The sequence below is a fragment of the Meles meles genome, chromosome X (assembly GCF_922984935.1).
Source record: "Meles meles chromosome X, mMelMel3.1 paternal haplotype, whole genome shotgun sequence".
NCBI lineage: Eukaryota > Metazoa > Chordata > Mammalia > Carnivora > Mustelidae > Meles > Meles meles.
Genome location: NC_060087.1, coordinates 8,312,559 through 8,333,113, shown reverse-complemented (window position 1 = coordinate 8,333,113; position 20,555 = coordinate 8,312,559). Strand labels below are relative to the sequence as shown.

The 20,555-nt window shown below is 41.7% G+C and overlaps 1 protein-coding gene across 3 annotated transcripts in view; it reads right to left on the bottom strand.

Moving 5' to 3' along the window:
- The window catches only part of FRMPD4 (FERM and PDZ domain containing 4), an 865,179-nt gene extending 846,907 nt beyond the window's left edge, over positions 1–18,272 (bottom strand). For all 3 annotated transcript variants that reach the window (XM_045995842.1, XM_045995843.1, XM_045995846.1), the window contains exon 1: positions 18,184–18,272. The gene's annotated coding sequence lies outside the window, so the exon portion shown is untranslated. The remainder of the gene's footprint in view (positions 1–18,183) is intronic.
- Positions 18,273–20,555: the final 2,283 nt, after the last annotated feature.

Genomic DNA, 20,555 nt, shown 5'->3' with positions numbered 1-20,555 from the left:
TCCAGGCGACCCAACTTGGCTTCTTACTCAGGCCCCGCCCCTCCAGCTCCCGGGCTCAGGGCTGCTCCTCCCACAGCCCCACCTCACACTCCACTTGCCAAGCTGCCACAGTGCTGCCCTGTCCATGCCTCCTTCCATCCCATCTGTGTGTGCATGTGTGTATGTTTCTGTTTCCTTTGTCCTGCTGGCTTGGTGTAATCTTGCTGCTTTGATGAGGAGATGGAAGGATAAGGGAGGGAAAACCCAACAGTGATGAGATTAAATAGGAAAAGGCATTTGAGCTAAATGGAATAAGAGGACAAAAACAGGCTTCCAGAGTCCCTCTGAACTCGGAAAGAAATACATAGTCCTTCCCGCTTTTGAAGACAAGAAATACTGGGAAAATACCATGGCGGAATGGACTCCTTTCAATGTACAGTTGACCCTTGAACAACATGGGCATCACAGGGATGTTAATTAAATGACACAATGTATAGAAGAACTTAGCACTGTGCCTCGTATGTGGTCGTGTCCACTCCCGTCACCTCTTCTTTTAAGATAAGCTTCTTCTCAGTGGGGAAGAATAATAACTTACGCAAGATTAAAAACAAAAACAAAAAACAAAAAAAAAACCCCCAAAAAACCAGCAGCCCTTTTTCTGACTTTTAAATGCGACTTTAAAGGCCGCAAAGATGAGCCAGGTAAAGCGTTAGTTAGGGTACCGACCTCTCCCCACCTCCATGCAGTTGAAACTCTGTGGATAACTTCTGACTCCTCCCCAAACTTCACCACTAATAACCTGCCATTGACCCGAAGCCTTACCGATAATATCAACTGTCGATGAACACAGAGTTTGTATGTTATATGCATTGTATGCTATATTATTACAATAAAGCAAGCTAAAGAAAATATTTTTAAGAAAATCACAAGGCAGGGGCACCTGGGTGGCTCAGTGGGTTAAGCCTCTGCCTTCAGCTCAGGTCATAACCTCGGAGTCCTGGGATCGCCCCGCATCGGCTCTCTGCTTAGCAGGGAACCTGCTTCCCCTCTTCTCTGCCTGCCTCTCTGCCTACTTGTGATCTCTCTGTCAAATAAATAAATAAAATCTTAAAAAAAAAAAGAAAATCACAAGGCAAATACATTTACAGTACTGTACTGTGAAACATCCACATACAAGTGGACCCGTGGAGCTCAAACTAGAGTTGTTCAAGCGTCGGCTGTACTTTTAAATTATAGTGACCTCCTTGACTTCTAAGAGGTCATTGGTCACTTCTCCCATTTAAATATCTAGAGCAAGTTTTTTTTTTTTTTTAAGTTAAAAGATACTAGGGTTTTATTCTTCCAACCCTCTCTCTTTTTTGGACTTTGAGTTCATAAAAAAGAAAAGAAGATAACCGAGCTATTTCTTGCCCTAGTGCTTTTGTAATTGAAAAATATAACAGATCCTTTTCTCCTTTTCTCACATTTTGTATTTTAAAATTTGCTGTCAGACTAAGGCTTTGCCAAGTTTCAACCCCAAGTGAAATCTTATCAAGAAAACTGAAAGATATATAAAAAGCAGATGGATTATAGGTATAATCATACAGCCTACACACATGTTATGGTTTTTTTAAACAAGTTCATCTCTCTTGTGTTAAATGTATAATATTAATTATATTTATATACTGAAATAAATGTCCTTTTACGATTCCATTTTCATATTATCAGGAAGGTTTTACTTTTGTAAAAAAATACATATGTATTCATCTGGATAAAGACAGATATCCTAGGTAAGAGAAGAAATTAGAAAAAACATGATAGCTTTCCACCTTCAATTTCCTACAAGTCTACTACATGAACAAAGGAGAAGAAATTTTGACAAGTCCAGAGGATGGAGGTTGAACAAATAGAATAGAATAGAATAGAATAGAATAGAATAGAATAGAATAGTTTTCATCAGGCACATTAAACTCACTTAAGGAAAAACCTGGTATCCTATATCAGTTAGTCCCTTCTAGAAATAGAATGGCTACTTCATTTATAATTGTCAAGTGAGGGGCATTGTCACTGAGCGTGCTCAAGACTGGAATGCCGGTATTAGTGAGGCTCTGAGAAATCAGTGGAGAGCCAATGGAAGGACTGGACAGAAGAGTGAACACAGAGATTCCCACAGGCCAAAGACAAAGACGGGCTTCCAAAAATGAATTGGGAGACTGGGAACCTTATTGACATAGGGCAGATTCCGAAAGCCTTGTGAGATGGGTCACGTGGCCAAACATAACTAAAGAGGTCTGAAGTTGAAGTTTAGCACAAGCACAGAAGGGAATTCCAACTGGATAGAGAGAAAAGGATTGAGCTCCAAGAGGAAACCTAAAGGTCAGCAAAGAGAGATCTGGTTAGGCTAGACTACGTGGAGGTAACAAATTAACCCTGGAATCTTAGTGGTTTAACACAACAAAGTTTATTTCCTGCTCAAAATACCTGCTTCAGAGTAGGGAGGGAGGGAGCTCTGTTTCACAGCTATTCTGAGGTCTGAGCTCACAGAGGTCGTGTACTTTACAGCTGCTTCATCTGTATCACATGGGCTCCAAGTCCTCTGAACATACAAAACAGGAAAAGGCAAGAGCACTCAGACTCTTAAGGGACTCAGAAGTATAGTGAAGTTTCACTTCTCACATTCCCATTGGCCAGAGCTCAGTCACATTGCCCCAGCCCAACTATAAGGGAGGCTAGGACATGTAGGGAAGGGAACCGCCATTCAGTGAGCTGCTGCCAGAGGAGGCATGGCCCAGACTGAATCCTTTCCAGGCAGAGATGCTATACACAATCTTTACCTCAGCTTACTACTCTACAAGGCCTTCCTTGCCCAGCCATTAAATAAGTTCTGAATTTCTGACGTGGTGGGTTACCATTGTTCAAGCATTCAAACAGAAGCTGGGGAAGGGCCAAAATCCAAAACACTGACACCACATGTGGGCAAGGATGTGGAGCAACAGGAACGCTCTCATTCATTGCTGGTGGGAACGCAAAACAGTATAGCCACTTCGGAAGACAGTTTGGCAGTCTCCTGCGGAATTATAAATACTCTTACCATATGATCCAGCGATTGCACTCCTTGGTGTTTACCCAAATGAACTGAAAACTTATGTCCATACAAAAACCTTAACAGAGATGTTTATAGCAGCTTTATTTAAAATTGCCAAAATTGGAAGCAACCAAGATGTCCTTCTCTAGGTGAATGGATAAACAGTGGTCCATCCAGAAAATGGACTATTATTCAGCACTACAAAGAAATGAGCCATCGAGCCATAAAAAGCCAGGGAGGAACCTTCGACACATATTAGTAAGAGAAAGAAGTCAATCTGAAAAGACCACATATCATACGATTCTAACTTTATGACATTCTAGAAAAGACAAAACTATAAAGACAGTAAAAAGATTATGGTTGACAGGGGCTTGGGGGGAGAGAGGGATGAATAGGCAGAATACAGAGGATTTTTAGGATAGTTTAACTATTCTGTATGATACTACTGTGGTACACATATACATAGACATTATATATAGACATTATATATTTGTCAAAACCTATGGAGTGTGTGCACACACACAACCCTAATGTAAACTACAGAGTTTGGGTGATAAGATTGTGTTAATGTAGGTTTGTAAACTGTAACAAACGTACCACTCTAGTGAGGCATGTTGATAGTGGGTAAGGTTGTGGAAGTGTGGGGGTGGAGGGTATAGAGGTACTCTCCATGCTTTCCCTTCAATTTTGCTGTGATTCTAAAAGGCTCTAAAAAAAAGTTTATTAATAAAAAAAAGTAGGGATGTTCCTCTTCAATAAGGCAGTAGAAGGGATGTATTTATTTGGTATGAAGTGAATCAGATGACCTCTTAAAGTCCCTTCCAACCCTGAGTTTCCCTGATTTCTATGCTCTGTTTGGTATTGAGAGACCACTGACTTCTTAGGACAAGAACGGATTTTAAAGGTCATCCAATGGATGAATTCTTTTCTCCACAGCAGGACTGCTGAAAGGTCATCTAGTCTATGCTGGAAGATCTTCAGAGAATGGAAATTTGGTGCCTCCTCGATTAACTCTTTCAATACCTCCTTGAATCACCTTGTCTGAGAGTCATCCTTACACTGAGCCAACCTGTATCTCCATAATGCCCACCATGTTGGTATATCAGTGGGAATCAGAAAGATACCAGCAAGTGTTTGGAGACAAATCTAATATCTATTCAACAGAAATCCCACCAAAAAATTGAAGCCCTTGCCTTATAGGTAGGCTTTGCAGGAAAATGAGGCAGGGATCAGGGACAACCAGATAGCAAGCCAGACTCAGAGTGACCCTGAAGTCCTAAAGGACAGAGCCAGGGGCAGTTTAGATGCTTGTGAGGTTATCACTGTGTGGGGCCACAGGCAAATTTGGGCAAAGAGCACAATCATTTGTTTTGGAGATGGTCATCATCCTACTGATGAATATTGAGCTTATTTCAACTAAACCTTCCTATACCGTACCTTCTCCAAAAGCTTCCTTTAAATTGATTTAAAGACAGAAGGATCTATCTAAGAAGTTCACAGCCTTGTTTAGGAAATATAAAAGAATTGTGCCAATCAAGTGGATACTGTTCATTCCTTATTTTGCTTGGTATTCCTTAGAAATCTAACACTACTAAATGCTTTTTCTTTAACACTTCCCTCTTCCTTGGCTTAGACCTTCTTTGTCTTGGGCCTATTTGTCTCAACCTCCTTCATTGGATTCTCTCTCCCTCCTTCTAACAGTGGTGGTTTCCCCAAAGCCCAATCCCCAGCCTTGTTATTAACATACCTCTGCTGGGCAATCTATTCACTCCTCTGGCTATATCTACACTCATACGTTGATGGATCCCAAATATGTATCTCCCCAGGAGCCTCTCTCCTGCACTCCCAATTTACCTCACTTTAACAGGGCACAGATGCCAAGAGTATGGGTGTTCACAATGGATCCCATTGTCATTTACTCCCCTGTTCATGCATTTCCAACTTGGCACCATATTTATCCAGTCTCCAAAGTTGGGAAACCAGAAGTTATCCTGTACTCTTCCTTCCCCATGAACTTCCATAATCCAGGCATGAAGTCCCATCAGTTCTATCTCTAGGCAGCTCTAAAGTCTACCTCTTCCCTCCATCCTCAACACCAATGACATGGTTTATTATCTCTCATCTGGACTGTTGTAACACCCAGCTTTAACATATTCTATTTTACTGCATTATAGTTTAAGTGATTTGATAATGAACAACAAATTTCTTTTAAAGATTTTTAAAGTTTACTTAAGCAATCTCTACACCCAGCATGGGGCTTAAACTCATGACCCTGAGATCAAGAGCTGCATGCTCTACTGACTGTGCCAGCCAGATGCCCCTGAGCAACAAATTTCTTGACTCGAGCTTATCCTGTTCCAGTCTAGCTCCCCACTAGCCACTAACTGAAACTATTACACGTATTTGATCATCTAGTAGTCGACGCAGTATCTCAGATAGTATGCTTTATGTCATAATTTCTTGGTTTATCAAAATCAAATTTCTATTAATTTTCTGCTGCTGTAGATGAGATTTAACCGATCTCTCTCACCCCCAAATTTCCAATAGTCTTTCTTCCCCAAATTCTGTATTTATCCAAATGTAAGGCAAGATTTTTCCTCAAAATCATCCCATCATTAATAAAGTTCTAACAAAATAAAATTAAGTCTTTATTAAGATTTTCATATTACAAACAGTAGGCATTCTCCCAACTACGTAATTTTGAACACCAAAGTGCTATTTGGGGAAGACACATTAACCTGAAATGACCTCAATCAAACTCAGCTTGAATGCTTATAGAGGTCACCTGACATGATGGGGGAAGGTAAATAAATTTAACACAGATCGAGTCACCATTTCTGGAGAAAGGACTTCAAACTGCAGCTCACGGTGCCACTGCATACAAGTTTTTTTTTTTTTAATCAGTTTATTATAATACATTAAATACGTACATTGTGGAGCTTACAGAAAAGTAATGGGCATATGTGAATCATGGTAAAATTTCTAATGGCAGCACCATGCTGAGAATAAAAAAGTGCTACAATCAACTTCGTGGAAGTGAATATGGCACTGTCTTCAAGTGGCTCTTGATGGAGGAGAAATGAATGTCAATGTGCACGTGCGGAGTTTGAAAAAAAATTGGTTCATGAAATGTGAGAGTAAAAAAGACCAGTTTTGCACAACTATATTTTATATGACATGAGATTTAAAACATGTAGATATAATTAAAGTTCAAGTTAGGGGTGCCTGGGTGACCCATATGGTTAAGCGTCTGCCTTCAGCTCAGGTCAAGATCCCAGGGTCCTGGGATTGAGTCCCTCATCGGGCTCCCTGCTCAGTGGGGAGTCTCCTTCTCTCTCTACCCTCCCCCTGAATTGTGCACACACACACTCTCTCTCTCAAATACATAAAATCTTTTTTAAAAAGTAATTCAAGCTTAAGTTCAGTATTATAGGTAGACATTTGGCTATTTCAACTCTTTCCCTAAATATTATATATTCAAGTTCAAAAAAAGAGATGTTTTCAACTCTCTCATTTGGGAAAGGGATGCTTTCACTTATATTCAGGGTCCACTTATGCTTGGGCATATATTCTGGTTATAGCTCCAGATCAAGACCTCCACTGGTCAATACTGCTACTAAGTACACTTCTGTTTCTCTATTCCATGTTCCCTCCATCAGAGGCACCATCTCTTGGTCCTTCATTCTGTGAGGGGAAGCATAATACTCTCTCCTTTCTCTCTACTGCTCCTTCCCTGTCCCTACCAGCCTGATTCTGTAACAAAACTCATCTGTGATGTGCCCAGCAAGGGTCGCAAACTGTCAGCTCCTGGGTGAGCAATGACATAAATGTTTTTTTGTTTAATTTAAATAGAAATTTCTACGTTAAATTAGCTTCCCAGTATTTTAAACCGAGAAATGTCACCTGTAACTGAAGTACTCTTTTCTTATTTATTTTGTGCTTCATTCTTTTGCCTTCTCAGTTTTATGACCTTCACCCCAACGTCTGGTCATCCAGCTGCCTGGAGAGAGACTGGAATTCATTAAAGAAAAAAAAATCTGAAGAGAAAACCCAAGGAAATATTAATCTCCAGGTCTTTAAAATCAGGTTTATAGAGCAGGGCACTAATCCTCCAAAACTAACTTATTGCTTGAAAGAGGATTTTTGCAATTACTTTATGTCCCTCTTAAGTTTGCCAAGGAACAAGCTTTGAGGACCTGGCCTCATAGATTTCTACAGTACCTGACAGCAGCTAATCCATCTCTGCCAGCTGGACACATATGACAGACAGAGAATATCCCATGTAGGCTCACTATACAGCCTGGTCTGACTTGTATGGTCCCGTTTTACACATGTTGTCCCTTCAGCCCCTCCAGGTAATACCTCCTTTCAGCTCTCAAATGCATTCCAGGTAACAGGATCCATTTTATGGGTCGCCCTAGCTATGATGGAAGCTAAGCAGCAGCCCTCTGTGATGGTTAATTTTATGTATGAACTTACCAAGCCACACGGTGCTCAGATATTTGGTCAAACACTCTTCTCAGTATTTCTGTGAAGGTGTTTGTGAGTGAGATGGAAACTTAAATTGGCGCACTAGGTAAAGCAGATTGCCCTCCCTAACTTGGTTGGGCCTTGTCCAATCACTTGAAGGCTTAAATAAAACAAAAAGGCTGACCCGTTCCCAAGTAAGAGGAGAGAGAACTCATCCTGCCTAATAGCTTTCAAACTTGTACACTGGCTTTTTCCCACCTTGGGATTCTAACTGAAACATTGGCTCTTCCTGGTTCTTGAGCCTCCCGGCCTTCAGACTGTAATGACACTACTGGCTCTCCTGATTCTCAGTCCTCTGGACTCAGACTTGAACTATACTGTTGTCTCTCCTGGGTCTCCAGCCTGCTGAGTCACCCTACAGATCTTAGGACTTGTCAGCCTCCATAATCACATGATACAATTCCTTCTAGTAAATATCTTTACATAACACACACACACACACACACACACACACACACACACATTGGTTCTCTTTCCCTGAAGTACCCTATTACACCCTCCTATCTTCTGATCTGAGGAACTATCAGAAAGAGAGAGAAAAGCAGGGGAGCATAGTAGAGAGTTGGGCCTCCTGATTTCTTTTCCTTAGCTTGTGCCTGGCAAAGGAGAGACATCACAGACAAATGCAGGAGAACACAATCTGCAACAGATGAAGATCTCATATGGCTCTGAAGTGCAATCATATACCTTGCCTGACAACCAAGTCGTGCAGGAGGAGACCCTCAAATTCAGCTTGCTCAGACTACCCGGCTTTCCACTATGGAAACAGCTGAGCTTCTGAAAGTAGAATTTGCTAAAGAGAATGGCCACGGTGGGGGTAAGGTGGCATCCACTGAAGATTCTATGGAAGACCACTTGAATAAGACTATTCAAGACTGCTATGGTCTCACTGGTTTTGACCTACTCCCCCCAAATCATATGTTGAAATCCCAACCGTATTAGTAGGCGATTAGGTCATAAGGGTGGAGCCTTTATGGATGAAATTAGTGCTGTTATAAAAGAGAGCCCACAGATCTCCCTAGCCTTTTCTGCCATGTGAGGATACAATAAGAAGTCTGTGACTCGGAAGAGGGCTCTCACTCTGATCTTGGACTTCCAGCTCCCAGAATTGTGAGAAACAAATTTTTGTTGTTACTAGATACCCAATCTTTGGTATTTTATTAGAGCAGCCAAATGAAAGTCTGGGTCAGACCTCAGAGGAATGTGCAGTGACAAGAGAAAGATCTGAGGCCAAAGAAGCCACTGCAACACAAGACCCTCGCAAAGCCAAGAGTGGCCATATCACTGCTTCCCCCATCAAAGATGTGAGCCACAAATGCCTGCCAAGATAGCAGCACCCAAGGGAACAAGTAATAATGCTTCCAGAACCCAGAAGGTAACCCAAAGAGCTAGACTCTTCCCACCTGCCACGAGGTTACAAAAGCTACACCCTACCCCACACACTTCAATGCTCTTCTAGGGAGAAAAGCAGTAGGAAACTGGGTATTTTTATATTAGTTTAAACCATATTAGTCAGCAATTTTCAACCATTTGTTGAAATGGTTGAAATGACCTCCAATATGACTGTAACATATAAAAAGGCTGCGTGGGTGGCTCAGTCAGTTAAACGTCTGCCTTTGGCTCAGGTCATGATCCTGGGGTCCTGGGATCGAACACACATTGGGCTCCCTGCTCGGTGAGGAGTCTGCTCGTCTCTCTCCCTCTGCCCCTCCCCCTTGCTTATGCTCTCTCTCACTCTCTGTGAGACAAATAATATAAACAATATGAAAAGCTTACAAACTCAATAATAAAAAGATATAACTTGTTTTTAATGTAGGTAAAGGATTTAAATCAACATTTCTCCAAAGTAGATCTACAAATGGCCAACATGTATATGAAAAGATGTTCAACAGTATTAGTCATTAAGGAAAAAAAATCAAAACCACAGGACATAGCACTTCATAACCACTAGGATGGCTATAATCAAAAAGACAGACAATGACAAGAGTTAGCAAGAGGTGGAGAAATTGGAACTCTCACTCACTGCTGGTGGGAGTGGAAATTGGTACAGCCACTTTGGAAAGCAGTTGGAGAGTTCCTCAAAAAGTTAAACACAAAGCTCCTATTTGACCCAGCAATTTCACTCCTAGGCATATACCTAAGAGAAGTGAAAACATATGTCTACAAAAAGACTTGTACACGAATGTTCATAGCACATTATCCATAATAGCCAAAAAGTAGAGACAACTCAAGATGTCCAACAACTCACAGATAAACAGGGTGTGGTCTATCCATACAATGGAAACTATTCAGACATAAAAAGGAATGAAGTATTGATACATGTTACACAGGGATAAACCCTAAAAACATTATATTAAATGAAAAAAAGCCAGTCACAAAGAGCCATTTATATGACTGCATGATTCCATTTATATGACATGTCTAGAGTGGGCAAATTCACAGAGACAAGAAATAGGTTAGTGGTGGCCAGGGGCTGGGGGGAGGGGAGTGACCACTAATGGGTGTGGGTTTTGGGGGTTCTTTGAGGTGATGAATGTTCTGGAGGTAGATAGTGGCAATTGTACAACTTTGTGGATATTCTAAAAACTACTGAATTATAAACTTCTGAAGGTGAATTTTATGGTATTTGAACTATACCTTAATAATTTAGAAAAGAGGAAAACATTTCCTGAAACTTCAGAGTGGAGTAACATTTAAACAAGTTTAACTTTTAGGTGTTGCTTGTGTCTTCTTATGTTTTTCCTCTAGCCAGAGGAAGGGAGATTGGGAGAGGCCAAAATTACAGACTAAATAATGGAATGAGCTCGTTTTCTTCGTATCTAGAATGTGGTATGAAAAGGATTTTCTTACCTGTGATATGCATAAAGATCCATCTTTCTGGGGTCACCAGGCTGGCTCACTCTGTGGAGTGTGTGACTCTTGATCTCAGGATTGCGAGTTCAAGCCCCACGGTGGGTGTAGAGATTACTTAAAAATAAAATCTTTTTTTTTTTTTTTAAGATCTAGTTTTCTTGTTCTTTTTAAATGCTTTTATCTGGTAATAGGGGCTGGTCATCCTGTATGAAAATAACCCTCTCAGTGTACCAGCAGCAGTGGCAGCCCACTCTGGATGACAACTCTCCAGGTTGTCATGGCCCCTTCCTCAACCAGCAACGTTCACTCACACTGCCTCTCTAGTTCTGGATATATTTGAATTTGTAATTCCTGGTAAAAAGAGTCAACTTCAAATCTTATACAACAATAAGCAGTGTTCGTATTTGTTTCAGTTTGGAATATGTTGAGCTGTGAATAACAAACATCTAGATAACACTACCTTTAACAAATAGGGGTTTTTTTCTTTCATATTTCAAGAAGTTTGGAAGCAGGTAATTACTCAAGTTGGATCAAGAGCCCAGTGATAATAAGATCCTGATGTCCAGAGAGTACTGGCTGTCTACCAAATATCTATTTTCTCTTTTCTGTATTATTTGAAACCTGAGGTTATTTGAAGGGGCAATGTGATGAGCTAAAAACAAAATTTCCTGTTTCTCTTACAACTAGGAGTGTTTGAGATAGTCCTGGTCAATGTGATATAGGGAAAAGTCACCAAAGCAGACTTCTAGGAAAGCAATTTTAAGGGGTTAACACAGTTGGCATATACCTTCTTTTCTCTTTGCTCTTCCCCTTCCCCATGGCTAAAATGAAAATAAGATGGCTAGAGCTCTGACAGCCATTTTGAGAACAGGAGGATTCAGGTGTCAAAGCACAAAGCCAAAAGGAGTATGGGTCCCTCGTTTTATCATGTAATTACTATAGCAGCCTTAGACTACCCACTGTGGGCTAACAGAGCCATTATTTAAGCCACCCTTTTATGGTTTTTTATTCCTAGCAGCTGAATGCAATTTCTGATTCACATACTGCCAATGTACCTATGGCTCCTTTGGCCTTTTCTTAAAGTACTAAAATTGATGCTGCCTTGCTTATTACAAGAATATGGAGAGGGGAAAGGGTCTGTCATAGGCACAGCTTTCCTGTTTAGTTATAGGCACGGTAAGCACTGGGGCATTATTCAGAAACTAAGTGGATATCCTAAACAGCCGTGGTTGAAATTAGGAATACACAAGTTCTTCACTGAGTGTGTACTGCCACACTTCTTGTTAAGGAAGCTTTGCTGGCTGGAACAAATAAAGATGGCATCTATGCAAAACATCCCCCTGTAACTCAGAATAGGCCACTGATGTTCTAGTTCGGTTCTCTCAATCCCATATTTCCAACTACGTGTGCTGTGGAATAACTCAGTTTTCTTACCTACTCCCTCTATCCAAACTAAAGCAAAACTCTCGTTTGAACAGTTCATAGATGCAAATGCACTAAAAGCATGTGGACATCAGCATTCACTAAGATACAGGCTCATCCAATTCACAGTAATAAAAAAGATGTGCAAACAACCTAAATGTCCAAGGGTGGACAAATGGATAAAGAAAAAAATGTGGCATATCCATACAATGGAATATTATTCCGCTTTAAAAAAAAAAAAGAAGGAAATTCTGTTATTTGGTACAACATAAATGAACTTGGAGGACATCATGCTAAGTGAAATAAGCCAGTCACAAAAGGCAAATGCTATATGATTCCACTTAGATGAAGAACTCAGTGTGGTCAACTTCATAGAAGCAGAGACTAGAACAGTGGTTGCCAGGGGCTGGGAAGAGGGGGGAATGGGGAGACACTACTCAACAGGTTAAAGTTTCAGTTATGCAAGATAACTGCAAGAATAAGTTGCAAGAATAAGTTTTAGAGATCTGGTTACAACACTGCGCCTATAGTTAATAATACTGTATTGTGCAGTTTAGAATTTGTTAAGGGTGGGGAGGGTGGTTGGGTGGCTCAGTCACATAAGCATCTGCCTTTGGCTCAGGTCATGATCCCAGGGTCCTGGGATCGAGTCCCCACATTGGGCTGCCTACTCAGTGGGAGCCTTCTTTTCCTTCTCCCTCTGCCTGCCACTCCCCCTGCTTGTGCTCTCCCTCTGTCAAATAAATAAATAAATAAATAAATAAAATCTTAAAAAAAAAAAAAGAATTTGTTAAGAGGGTAGATCTCATGTTAAATGTTCTCTCTACAATAAATTTTTTTGATACACACTCATCCAGATAACTAGAAAAAAATAAATGTGTGTACATATAATTTCTACCTAATGAAAACACAAAATTTTGGGTTGCCTGGGTGGCTCACTCGGTTAAGCATCAGTCTTCCGTTCAGGTCATGACCTCGGGGTCTTGGGATCAAGTCCCACATTGGGCTTCCTGCTCAGTGGGGAGCCTGCTTCTCCCTCTCCCACTCCAGCTTCCCATGCTTCTGCTCACTCGTTTGCTCTCTCTCTCTCAAATAAATAAATAAAATCTTAAAAAAAAGAAAAAAGAAACGGGGCACCTGGGCGGCTCAGTGGGTTAAGCCTCTGCCTTCGGCTCAGGTCATGATCCCAGGGTCCTGGGATCGAACCACTCATCGGGCTCTCTGCTCAGCAGGGAGCCTACTTCCCCTCTCTCTGTGCCTACTTGTAATCTCTCTCTCTGTGTCAAATAAATAAACAAAATCTTTAAAAAAAGAGAGAGAGAGAGAGAAACGAAAACACAAAATTTTTACATTCTTGTAGCAAACAACACACTCCAAGAATACATCCTTTTGTAGGCTCAGTTTGAGCCACATTGTCCTAAATAGTTAATGACCTCCCTCTTACTCCTTTCTCTGGAGCTTGTATGTGCTTCTCTGGCTGTGCTTGTCATTTTGTAATACTTTTCTTTGTTTTCTCATCTCTTTCCTACTTGTCTGGGAGCCTCTTAAGGTCAGCAACTGCTCTTCTCTATTTCCTTACAGATAAATCTAATGACTTAACACTGGATAAAATGTTCTATAAATACTGGTTGCTTTGAATGAAGCTCTAGATAAAACTCATCACACTTTGAAGGAGGCCCATCAGTATGACAAATTTGAAATTATCTTTACTTGCAATTTGTACAAACACAGAAAAGGAAAATCCATTAAAAAGTACTCAAGTCGGGGCGCCTGGGTGGCTCAGTGGGTTAAAGCCTCTGCCTTCAGCTCAGGTCATGATCCCAGGAGCCTGCTTCCTCCTCTCTCTCTGCCTGCTTCTCTGCCTAGTTGTGATTTCTGTCAAATAAATAAAATATTTAAAAAAAAAAAAAGTACTCAAGTCTTTAAGAACTTGACTTTGATGGCCAGCAAAGAAGACCAAGGAAAGTATGCTGTTCCCCTTGATAGGTATTTTTTATTTATCCTTCCTATCAGAACTCATAGATTTTGTTTATCCTTCCTGTTCAATGAGCACCAAGAGGTGTAATGGTTGGGAAAGGTCTCTAATGTCTTTGGCACCCTCTTTCCAGCCTCCTATTTTAGGGCAGAACCGATGAGCTCATTTACAGAAAGGCTTGCCAGGCTCTGCATATGGTTTGTAATATAAATAGATCACATCTTAGGCATATCAGCAAGATAGAGGAGGCTTGCCCTCCCCAAAATCTGCTGAAGTAGAAATTCTCACCTAAAAAAGTATGCAAGCCACCTCTACTTTCTACTTCTCAGGGAATTTAAGGATGTGTTGTGTGAAAATTTCTTTGGCAAACTTAGATGAGTCTTGGACGATCCAAAAATAAAATATTCCAAAACTAAAGACTAAATGGTAATCCTGCTTAATTTCAGACTTTCACCTATTGTTGGGTTTCATGACTACGGATTTATTAAGATCAATTTATGCTCACAATCTGGGGGTTATAACCTATTGCATTAGCCTAAACATAGAGTGATTTGATTCCACATTCTCACTTACAAATAAAACCTGATAATCTGATTTACTCACGATATGACTCTCCATTAAAATAAAAACGAATCTACAAGGTAGAGTTGACAACAAAACCAAATGATTCGGAGCTATGCAATAGTCACAAACGGCGGGGGGGGGGGGGCTCTGCTCTGTGATCTATTTTAACATCTAAGTATTTGTTGGTCTTTTTTTTTTAAGATTTTATTTATTTATTTGACAGAGATCACAGATAGGCAGAGGAGCAGGCGGGGGTGGGGGAAGCAGGCTCCCCGCTGAGCAGAGAGCCCGATGCGGGGCTGGATCCCAGGACTCTGGGATCATGACTTGAGCAGAAGGCAGAGGCTTAACCCACTGAGCCACCCAGGCACCCCTAAGTATTTGTTTTTAATGCTTTTCTATTTGAAATAGTTTAAGACTCACAAGAAGTTGCAAAAATAATAGACTTCTCTGTACCTGCATCCAGCTTCCCCAAATGAGAACATCTTACATAACTATAGTGCACTGTCAAAACCAGAAACTAACATTGATAGAATACTACCAATTCAGCTAATAATCTCATTCGGATTTCACTCTTTTGCTATACTTTTTTGGGGGTGGGGCTTCAGTGTCTAGTTCTATGGAATTTTATTACATGTTGAGACATGTACAACCACCACCACAAGCAGGATACACACACAGGTATTCTTTTTAAACATTTACCGAAGCCCGACTAGGCACTGTTAGGCAGTTTTACATAGTAACCTCATGAGGTAAACTTACTATCTTCATTTCGGAGTGAGAAGACAAATATAAAAGGAGAAAGTATACATCATGGCTTCTTCCATTCTTTACTATCAGGCATGTGACTAAGAGGAACTCTTGTCTAATGACATCAATTTCAACATGAGGGATTGATTTTCATAATCTTTATATTGGGCCTTCATTAAGTCATAGCTCTTCATTTTTAAATGCATGAAGAGAGAGTTCACACAAGTTCAAGTTCACATCTCTCGACTTTTTTTTTTTTTTTTTTTTTTACTACCGTTAGACTTGAAGTAAGTGAAGAGACAACAAAACAAAGAAGATCCACCCCGCAGTTCAGAATGGCAAAAGCCCCAGGTCTTGAGTCCCTTTTGGTTTCCCTCAAAACCATAGCAACTCTATTTCTGTTCTAGCTTTTCTCCTGCACCCAGACAATAACATTTTTATCCTCTGAGGATTATTTCTAAAAATAAACTGAAAAAGAAGAAACATGGGACAGCCTCTATCTTTGGTTTGTAAATGTTCCTTTTAACCTGCTATCTAGTTTAGTTCCCTAGTAGAAAACACTGTCCAATGCACTGTCTTCAGGCGTCATGCAGTTAGAAAATGTATGACCTAATGCTTCATGTGCCTTGCCACCCCTGTGACCACTGGGGGTCCCATAAAGGAAACACAGTGGAGTTCACCGGGGCTCATCCCTGAGCCATGGGCCATTACTTCTTGTCTGACCTCCACCTCGGCCTCTCCTCAACCATTACACCCAATCCAGCCTAAACTGTTGGGACCTCACAGCTGAGTTTTTCTCCTACTTCAATGGCCACTCCTCTCAGTCCCTTTCCCCATTTCCTCCTCCTCTTTCTGACCTCCAAAGTTGAGGTCCCTGGGGACCATCCTCAGCCTTTTCCCTAAGACAGTGATTCTCTCTCAAGCAAGGGTGATTTTCACCCCAGGGGACATGTGGCAGTGTCTGGAGCTGTTGGAGTTGTGACAACTGGGGGTGGGGTGAGTAGAGGCCAGAGAATGTTGCTAAACACCCTACGAAGTACGCTGTAGGATGGGATGGTCCCCCAACAAAGGATTATCCCCCCAAAAAAGAATTAACCCTCCCCAGATGTTAATAATGCCAAGTTACGAAATTTTGCCCTAAAAGACCTTATTCAATGCTATGATATACCCAGATTCAGTCTACATGCTGGCCACTTCTAAAGTTTAATCTCTAGTCCAGCCTTCTCCTGCCAACTCCAGGTTTTTAAAAGCAACTCTCTTCATTTATGTCTATTAGGTGCCTCAAACTTAACTTGTCCGCAAGCAAACTCTTGTTGTCACCCACAAACCTGCTTCTCCCCCAGCCTTTCCCATGTTAATGATGGCATCGTCCAAGTAATCGTCTCAGATTTAAATTCTGATATTTGGAAGTCGTTTGGTGCAGGCAGACCATGAGTAGAATCAAAGAACAGTAGTTGTTAGGGATCGCTCTGATTCTGGAGAAGAAGTGAGCAAGACCCAGAAGTTCTTGCGGTGTAACTAAGCCGATACATTAAAGCTGATGGCACAGCCAGAATGAGGACCATTGTTCCCTACAGCTTCTCTGTCCCAAAGGTTGTGATAACTCTTCCTGTGGATGGCTTGACTCCCTTAGGTAAAATGTACAGCTCAGTTGCTTTCGCTTGTTTTTGTAAGTCATTGTGAGATAGGTGGTTTTCCGGAGGGCACGGGTCAGCAAACTACAGCCTGTGGGCCAAACCTGGGCTGCCACCTGTTTTTGCATGGCCCGTGAGCAGAAGGATTTTACCATTTTTTAAATAGTCTGGGGAAAAAATTCCAGAGAACAATGATAACACAAGATATATAAAAAATTATGTAGGGATGCCTGGGTGGCTCATTTGGTTAAGTGTCTGCCTTTGGCTCATGTCATGATCCCAGGGTCCTGGGAACGAGTCCTGCCTTGGGCTCCCTGCTCAGTGGGGAGCCTGCTTCTCCCTCAGCCTGCCTCCCTCTGTCTCTGTCTCTGTCTCTCTCTCTGGCAAATCAATAAATAAAATCTTTTTTTAAAAAAGAATATTGTGTTAAAAACAAATTCTAGTGTGTGTAAATAAAGTTTTATTGGAACAGAGCCACATCCATTCATTCATTGGTGTATTATGTATGGTTACCTATGAGCTACAACAGCTGAAACGAGAAGTTGCGACATATATCACCTGACCAGCAAAAGTGAAAACACTATCTGGTCCTTTACAGGAAGAGTTTGCGGATCCCAGTATCCTGAAAAGAGCTCAAAGTTTAGAGTTTAGAAAAAATAAGAGATTTCAACTTTGTCTCAGCTGGCACTATGATCTTTGAATATGATTCAACATCTATGAGCCTCAAGTTAAATGAGGATGATAATACCTTCGTTGAAGGATGTTAGGAGTATTAGAAGTAATGGCCATAAAGATTTGGAATACAGTAGGAACTCTACAAATACAATAATACTTATTAATATTAGTATTAACACAAACTCTACCCCTTTACAATTTCCCCTCCTATGCTTTGAGAGTTCCTACGTCAAATGTCTTTTTCTGAAATCCAAGCAAATACACAACTTCAAACGACTGTCCTAGTCCCTTTCATCTATTAGCTGGGTGATGACAGAACAAGTTCTCGTCACATCATGTTTTGACAGCAAACTGGAGGAAGGTTAATATCTTAATAATTCAAATGTCATTGTGCCCAGTCGTAAATTCCCTGAGTAATTAGTTTCCTGGAAAATTGTCTCCTGAGTGATAAAGGTGACACTATCTGAAATAGGAAATTATCATGCCCTGCCCAATCCTCTTTCCAACTTTGTCATCCCAAGAATGTCACAATTTAAGTTAACAGAAAATGGGGAACTGACATTGGGTGAGTAAACAGCATGTAGAAAGAGTCTCTGAGCTACCAGAACCCCATCTTCCAGACCTCCTTGCAGGCCCCTCGGAAGGGTCATAGAAGCAGAGAATGGCCTTGATTTGTGATTGGCATCCCCCCGGGCTTCCAGGGGTAAGAGACGGGAGAACGTATGCCTGACACTCACCTTGCCCGTAGCCTCCATCGGGGCCTTGACTTCAGCCCTGGCCACCTCCAGTCCTTCAGACGATTCTGCCATCCCCGGTGGCTTCTCGGCCTCAGGCTTGTCTCCTGGCTTACAGCTCATTCCTGGAGTGGAAAAGAGGTCAACTCTAGCTCTTTTTCTTTGTGTGACCCCATCCTTTGGCCCTCTTGCATCCTGCCATTTTCTCCTGCTCTCTAAGGTAGTTTCGGCTAGACAGAGAGTCACTTCCAGCCTCCTTAGACTTCCTCTTCCTGCTGAACTCCCCTTTCTATGGTACTTTCTGGGATGATCCACATCTCTCACGAGTGACAAGACGTCATCTTGCTAATTAACATATGGCCTAATTATGGCTGTGTTACACTTTAGAAGACAGAATTAAAGTCTGAAGTGACCTAAGTAATTAGGAGGGGCAGACAGAGACAAATGAAAGCAGCAGCAGCAAAGCGGGGGTAGCCACTGACTTGGCCATGCCCTGTGGGGCCGAAAACAACTGGCCATGATTCAGGTGCATGGGCACCTTGGGATCAGCTGCAAGCAGGCTTCTGTTGTCCGATACAGGACAAGATGGGATTTTCTTTCTTCCTCCTGCTCTTTACCCTCTCCTCCATCATCCCTGGTGCAAAGGTGACACTCAGTAAGACAGACTATGTGAACTAGAAAAAGTCATGTCCACACGGTTGGATTTTCAAACAGTGCTGCAGAAGAGACAGGACAGAGGGCGTGGGAGGGACGTGACAGCGTAATCATTGTGCTGATGTTGACACTGCTGGTAAGTGGTCCCTGCTCGGCAGTTTGCCCTGGAATTAGGACAAACAAGGACATGATCTGTGCTTCGGCTGGGTTCCCCCAGAACTCCACTTCGGGTCAAGAATGTGTGTACAAGTCATTTATTTAGGATATCTAGGAAACGCTGGCAGGGAGTGAAAAAATGAGACAGGGGAGTGAAAGAAGTCAACAGAAAGTATGTTAGCCAGCAAGTTAGCACTGGGGAGCTCAACCCAGCTGGGGAACTAAAGTACAATAGCGCTCGGCCCGACTTCCCCGGAAAGGCACAGAGTGAATATTTCAGGCTCTGGGAGCCATGCAGTGTTGGTCACCATGGCTCGATACTGCCACCGTAGAGAAAAAGCAGCCCTGGATAATACATAAATGCATGTGTATGGCTGTGTTCCAATAAAACATTATTTACAAAACCAGGCAGCCAGCCCAAGGGCTGTAGCTTGTCAACCCCTTGCTGGAAAATAGTGCTTCTCAAACTCCCAGGATGAACCAGGTCTTAAAAAGTGCCAAATCCACTGCAAAACAAGACTTTTGTAAAAACAACAAAAATCAGTTGCTAGAAAAATGAAATAAAAAAAAAGACATACAAGAAGACACACTTCTTTTTAAATTATTAGAATCAAAAGACACAATGTCTCCATCCAATTACTAGAAGAGCTTCTAAACATCTACTGTGAAGTTCTGCACCTAACATCACCGACAGCTTGCGCCCTTGACTTCAGCCATGGCCATTACCACTATCCACATTTCTTATCAGGTGAGGAGGCTGGAACAGTCATCCACTGACACCCACCCAGCATAATAAAGGGCTACCCGCCAGGATAGGGACTCCCGGTCTTTCTAGCTTACTGGGCAAACTGGCCAAGCACACCTCTGTGGTGGGAGAAGGTGGAGGACCACAGGGGTTCCTGAGAGGAAGCTGTAGGCATGTGTGCCTTGTACGGGAAGAGTGAGAACAAAACTCGCTGTGGACAGGGCACTGTCGGTGTTGCTCCACTGTGATGGAGTACAAAGACTGTGGGCCTTGGAGGCAAAGAAACTGCGATGAAAGTCCTGATTCTGCCACTTAACCTCTGTCTCTCCATTTCCTTATTCTAAAAATGAGTACAGTATGGTAAGGGCCAGCTTCAGTTTTGGGGGTTTCCTTTAAAGAATTTTTTTAGAGCAGTTTGAGGTTCACAGCAAAATCGATGAGAAGGTACAAAGAATTCCTTTACATCCTCTGCCCCACACATGCCTAGCCTCCTTTCTTATCAACATCCCCACCACAGTGGGACATTTGTTACAAATGATGAACCTACACTGACACATCACCATCACCCAAAGTCCATAGTTTACCTTGGGATTCATTCTTGGTGTTGTACATTCTATCATTTTCCACAAATGTACAATGATATGTATCCAGGATAGTATCATATAGAGTATTTCCACTATCTTAAAAATCCTCTGTGCTCTGCCTATTCGTTCCCTACGCATTCCAGCCCACTGCCTGGCAAACACTGATCTTTTTACTGTGTCTCTAGTTTTGCCTTTTCCAGGATGTCATATAGTTGCGGTCATACAGTATGTACCCT